We start from the raw sequence: 5,510 nt of genomic DNA, 5'->3' as shown, positions 1-5,510 counted from the left end.
TTCCAATAATGGGTCTTCAGCTGCTTAAGAATTTAAATTCCTTACTTGTTAAATCTTAGATTGTTTGGGCCTTCAGACTGTGTAAAATATTGTTTAAAGATAAAGCTTTGGGCCTTCTGCCTAGTAAAAATTATTTTAGTTGTTTCAAGTGATCTGCCTTCAGCCGTTTTTCAATTAAAGTTCTTGTCTTTCAAATATCAGACTGTGTGGGGCATTCAGCCTAAATGAAGATAAGACCTACTGCCTTGCGTTTTTTTATCAATTTTACCTGTAGTCTTAAATCATGGGCCTTCAGTCGTCTTTAAATTAAACTTGTTAGATTTTTTGGGACTTCAGCCAGGTTATAGATCTTACTTACGTGAGGCCGCCTGCCTTATAAATACTCTGTTTTGAGTCTGAATTTTAAGTTAATGGCTTTCAGCCATTTTTAAATATAAGTGGTTGTGGCCTTAAGGCATAAGATAGTGTCGCCTATTCAGCTGCTAATTAAGTTCAAAAAATTTGCTGTATTGTTTGGACAACTAAATAAAGCTGTATGTGTTTGAGTGTAATTGAGAGCTCCCTTTTGGCCCTTTCCACAATTACAACTACCTGTTCTGTCCTGCGGACCTAAGCAGGGTGTCTCACACGGAAACAGGCGAGAACAAGCGAAGGGATTGCCATTTACATACTTAAAAGATGGGAAAAGGAATTATAGGATAAAGTTATATGTACGAAGGAATTATAGTATTAAATGTCAAGGAAGAGAGAAAAAAACGTGACTATCATTATAGGTTACTGCAGCTGATGAAGGGAAAAAGAAGAGACTATAGATTTCTATGACAAACTGTAATAAGCTCCGAATTCAAAGCTGCATGGCACGCTATGGTACAAACAAATAATACTTCATAAACAACTAGCATTTGCAGGATAACATAGCGTTAATTAGTGCCCTGCCAGCTCTGAATTCAAAATTTAACATTCCTGTCAAATAACTAAGTAAAATAACTAGCCTTCTTAACAACAGTCTTGATCGTACTATGACGGAAGCCCGAACAACAGAGGACTGACGTACTAGAACATGCGTTGATACAATGAAATGATGCATTTTTAATGGCTAGGCACTAGCCAAAACCTAGATTTACCGTATAAAACCTGCAAGAAAAGGACGACTGGCTGCTGTGCTTTATGATTTGGAAGTCGTATCACTACTCTGAGTGCACCCACGTCCTTACTGGAAGGTAACCTGATGAGAATGTATTATTTATGACTAAAGCCACTGTTATGTGTATCTGTTGGGTTTATTGTAGTGAAAACGTTACGCACCTGTGCACCAATCCAATAATAGGCCTTTTCTTTAATATAAGTTAAGTAGTCATTCTGCGCTTTATTCTTCCACCGTGGGTCTGTGGTAGAGGTGGCGTTTCAGAGGTAGCTGCTACTTGCGGACGGTGACACCCTAGTCGACGCTCACACACCATAGAGCGAGGAGCAAGTTGCGGAGCGCAGGTATACATGCAAATTTACTGCTCGAGTTCTGCGGTACGGATTGAGGCGGTCGCCGCCAGTGCGGTCGGTGCGTGCGGTGAACTGCTGCGGCGGCAGAGATAATTGCCAGCGCTGAGAGCCGGGCCGCGCTGCGGGCCGGTTGCCGAGCAGGGGCGCGGCTGAGGCTTTCCCCGGCCGGCGCGTGGCCCCGCTTGTTAGCGGCCGCGCCACGCCGCGCCTCGAGTTTCTAATTACGAGCTCCGCCCCTCCCTGGACGCGGCGTCGCTGCCACGGCGACGGCAGCCCATCCTACCAGCGGCTGCGGGTGGGCGACACCTCGTGCTGTGCCCTCGTCCACCTGGATCGCATTAAGCTGGTTTACTAATCTAAACTTTCCGATTTTTGCTTAATCCCTTTACACGATTGTAATTTCTATGCTACCAGGTGTACCGGTATGAAATGGGCGTTAAGATACAAATGTGTCCACAGGCAACATTTGTTGTCAACGTGTTGTGTACATAGTTCGGCGTAGTCAGCACGTACACAACTTTCTCACTACAGCGCGCCCCGCTAAGGCGCAGGCGCAGCGCTCGTCCGTCTCCGCACTACGAGATGGCGCTGCCTTAGAGGCGGACCAAATTCTGCTTCCGCCGATCCGCGTGTTAATAATGTCAAGCAGCCAATGAGATTGCTGCTAACGTAGAACCTTTTCTCCTCGCGGACCACACTCGCGCAGTGATACCTGAACGCTCGAGGTATTATAACGAGTGTACAGACCTACAATTAGTCAGTCTGCATTAGTCTGCATTTGTCTGTAGTCAAGTTTCAGTCTGCGCGTAATAAGATTATCATATTCCTGTACATAGCCATGAAGAGAAATGTATAGACATTTTGTCAAGTATCAGAGATATGTGAGAATAAGACTAACGTACCAAGACCAAAGGAACATCAGATTGTCAGTTCTAAATAGCATCCAGAACCAAGTTAAGTTATTTTTATGCTTGTTATTATTTTAATAAATGTGTGTGAAAATTACTCAAGTTCTGTTTAAAGTCGGTCGCCATCAATCTGCTACTCTAAGCGTGCAAGTGGCATTTCTATCGTCTGACCTAACGGCAGAAGATAAACACGCCACGATAAGACTACGAGACACATTGCTGACACTCGCCTACTTCGTTAGAGCGACGAGTCAAATAATCTAATGGCGTGTGTACTGAAGGTCTTACAGTATGCACACCACAGAACGAGTCTTAATTTTTTTTGTTTGGTTCGTATGACATCTGTCAAAGATATTTAGTATACATCAAGTCATGGAACAAACAACATCATACGTTTTCATCGTGTTAACAATGTCTAATTTTGTACCAGAAATTGACGATTTGCGGAAAACATTAATTTTTTGTTTTCATTTGAAAAAAAGTGCTGCAGAGTCGCATCGAATGCTTGCCGAGCAATATGTTGATCACGCTCTATCACGAGCAACATGCAAAAGATGGTTTCAACGGTTCAGAAATAATGATTTTGGTGTAATAAATGAAGAACGTGAAGGACCACCAAAAAAGTTCGAAGGCGCCGAATTGCAAGCAGTATTGGATGAAGATCATACTCTGAGTCAGAAGCAAATGGCACCAATGCTAAATGTTGCACAACAGACATTTTCTCATCGTTTGAAGGCTATGGGAAAGATCCAAAATTGTGGAAAATGGGTGCCACATGAATTGAATGAAAGACAGATGGAAAACCGAAAAACCATTTGTCAAATTTTGCTTTAATGACATGAACGAAAATCAGTTTTGCATCGAATTGTTACTGGAGATGAAAATTGGATTTATTTTAAGAATCCTAAACGGGTAAAATCATGGGTTAATCCGGGTCAGCCATCATCACTGTAAAACCAGATCGATTCGGCAAAAAGACAATGCTCTGAGTTTGGTGGGATCAGAAAGATGTGGTGTATCAGAGCTTCTAAAACCCGGTGAAACTGTGAATACTAATCGCTACAGACAACACATGATCAATTTCAACTATGTATTGATTGAAAAAAGACCAGAGTGGGCCAGAAGACATGGCAAAGTAGTTTTTTAGACGATAATGCACCTCCACACAAAGGAAAACTGGTTCAGGATACAATCAAAACACTTGGCTTGGAGCTGCTACCCCACCCGATGTATTCACCAGACATGGCCCCCTCCGACTACCATTTTTTTCATCAATGGGACACGCATTGGCTGAGGAACACTTCGATTCATACGAAGAAGTCGAAAGTTGGATGTCTGATTGGTTGGCTTCAAAAGACGAACATTTCTATTGGCGTGGTGTCCACAAATTGCCAGAAAGGTGGTCAAAGTGTATAGAAAGCAATGGTCAGTACTTTGAATAAAATGTTTTTACTTTTCAGTTCAAAATTTGTTTCATTTTCACAATACAACGCTCATTTCATACCGGTACACCAGGTTAAAGGAGAACGTTCGGCAGTCAGATGTTTCTAATGTTTTACATTTGTGGTACGTGAAGTTTAGTACTCATATATCACTATCTCAAAGCATTTCGATGCTACTGTCAGACATTGCCGGCCGGAGTAGCTCAGCGGTTCTAGGCACTAGAGTCTGGAACCGCGCCACCGCTACGGCCGCAGGTTCGAATCCTGCCTCGCGCATGGATGTGTGTGATGTCCTTCGTTTAGTTAGGTTTAAGTAGTTCTAAGTTCTAGGAGACTGATGACCTTCGACGTTAAGTCCCATAGTGCTTAGAGCTATTTGAACTATTTTTTAGACCGTGCGAGATCAGGACTGTAGGGGGATGAGGAAGATCAGAGCCATTTGAACCATCTGAGACATTCACCAGAAAAACGACTTCGAACTTTTCCCAGGCACTAAGCTTATTAAAGTTAACATTACTTTCAAGGAGCCGTGTGGCCCACCCGCTAACGTTGGAGAGCGTTAAATGTTAAATGTTTGGATCGGTGATTCGTATCTCTCAATAGCTTTCCTTCATATTCACGTTTTTTCGCTCAGTTCGGATACCTATATCATTTAAATATAAAATTCGTCAAAAATGTGCTAGTTAACAAGTACGTAATCAGCGTTCTTATGACAAATGCACATCGAAATGTTTCCAGTTACATATCACACGCATCGCAAATATAAATTCGTAATTACTGACATTTTATATAGGATTGTGAATGAAAATTTTGTAAGTTAGATAAACGTTACAAATTCATTAACAATATTTTACAAAATATTCATACTTAGGAATTTGTTTGTAATCAAAACTGGAATTTTGCGTGCGACATGTAATTACAAAGAAGAAGTTAGGCATTTTTCATGTAAATGATAAAAAGATAGGTTTTATTTTATATACATTTCGTCAGTTACGAATTGAAATAAGGTTGTTCGAAAAAGTACTCGGTCTTCAGGCTACAAGTGGCCCATCCTTACCATCCGACCACCGTGTCATCCTCAGCTGAGGATGCGGATTGGAGGGGCGTGTGGTCAGCACACCGCCCTCCCGGTCGTTACGACTTTTTTCTTTGAACGGAGCCGCTACTATTCGGTCAAGTAGCTCCTCAGTTGGCATCATGAGGCTGAGTGGATCCCAAAAATGGCAACAGCGCATGGCAGCCCGGATGGTCACCCATCCAAGTGCCAGCCACGCCCGACAGCGCTTAAATTCGGTGATCTGACGGGAACCGGTGTATTCACTGCGGCAAGGCCATTGCCTAGCTTATTTGAACTTAGTGAAAGAAAAATGGAAGGAAAAGATGGCACAGCAAGATTCCAACCAGCGACTCACTGATTACAATTACTATTCTCCAACGGCGCCGAGCTTTTTTCCTTCATTTTATTTGTATTGTTCTCATTCTTTGCACTGGGTGGAAATCACATGAACCGCTTCATCGTTGAATATCTCTTTCGCTCCTTTTATTACAGTGTGCAGATAACCCTCACAACGAACATCCTGAGCTATCGTGTCGGCATGAGCAACGTTGCTCGTCGAAATAGAGGGCCTTATAATAGACAATGAAGTGCATAGGAAATAATCAG

General features: G+C 42.4%; 1 pseudogene; it reads right to left on the bottom strand.

Annotated features, from left to right (window-relative positions):
• Window positions 1-5,068: 5,068 nt before the first annotated feature.
• On the bottom strand, window positions 5,069-5,186 carry LOC124790650 (annotated as a pseudogene).
• Window positions 5,187-5,510: the final 324 nt, after the last annotated feature.

Source organism: Schistocerca piceifrons, chromosome 3 (genome assembly GCF_021461385.2).
Source record: "Schistocerca piceifrons isolate TAMUIC-IGC-003096 chromosome 3, iqSchPice1.1, whole genome shotgun sequence".
NCBI classification, from domain to species: domain Eukaryota; kingdom Metazoa; phylum Arthropoda; class Insecta; order Orthoptera; family Acrididae; genus Schistocerca; species Schistocerca piceifrons.
The sequence above is the reverse complement of the archived record's forward strand: the minus strand, read 5'-3'. Positions and strand labels throughout refer to the sequence as shown.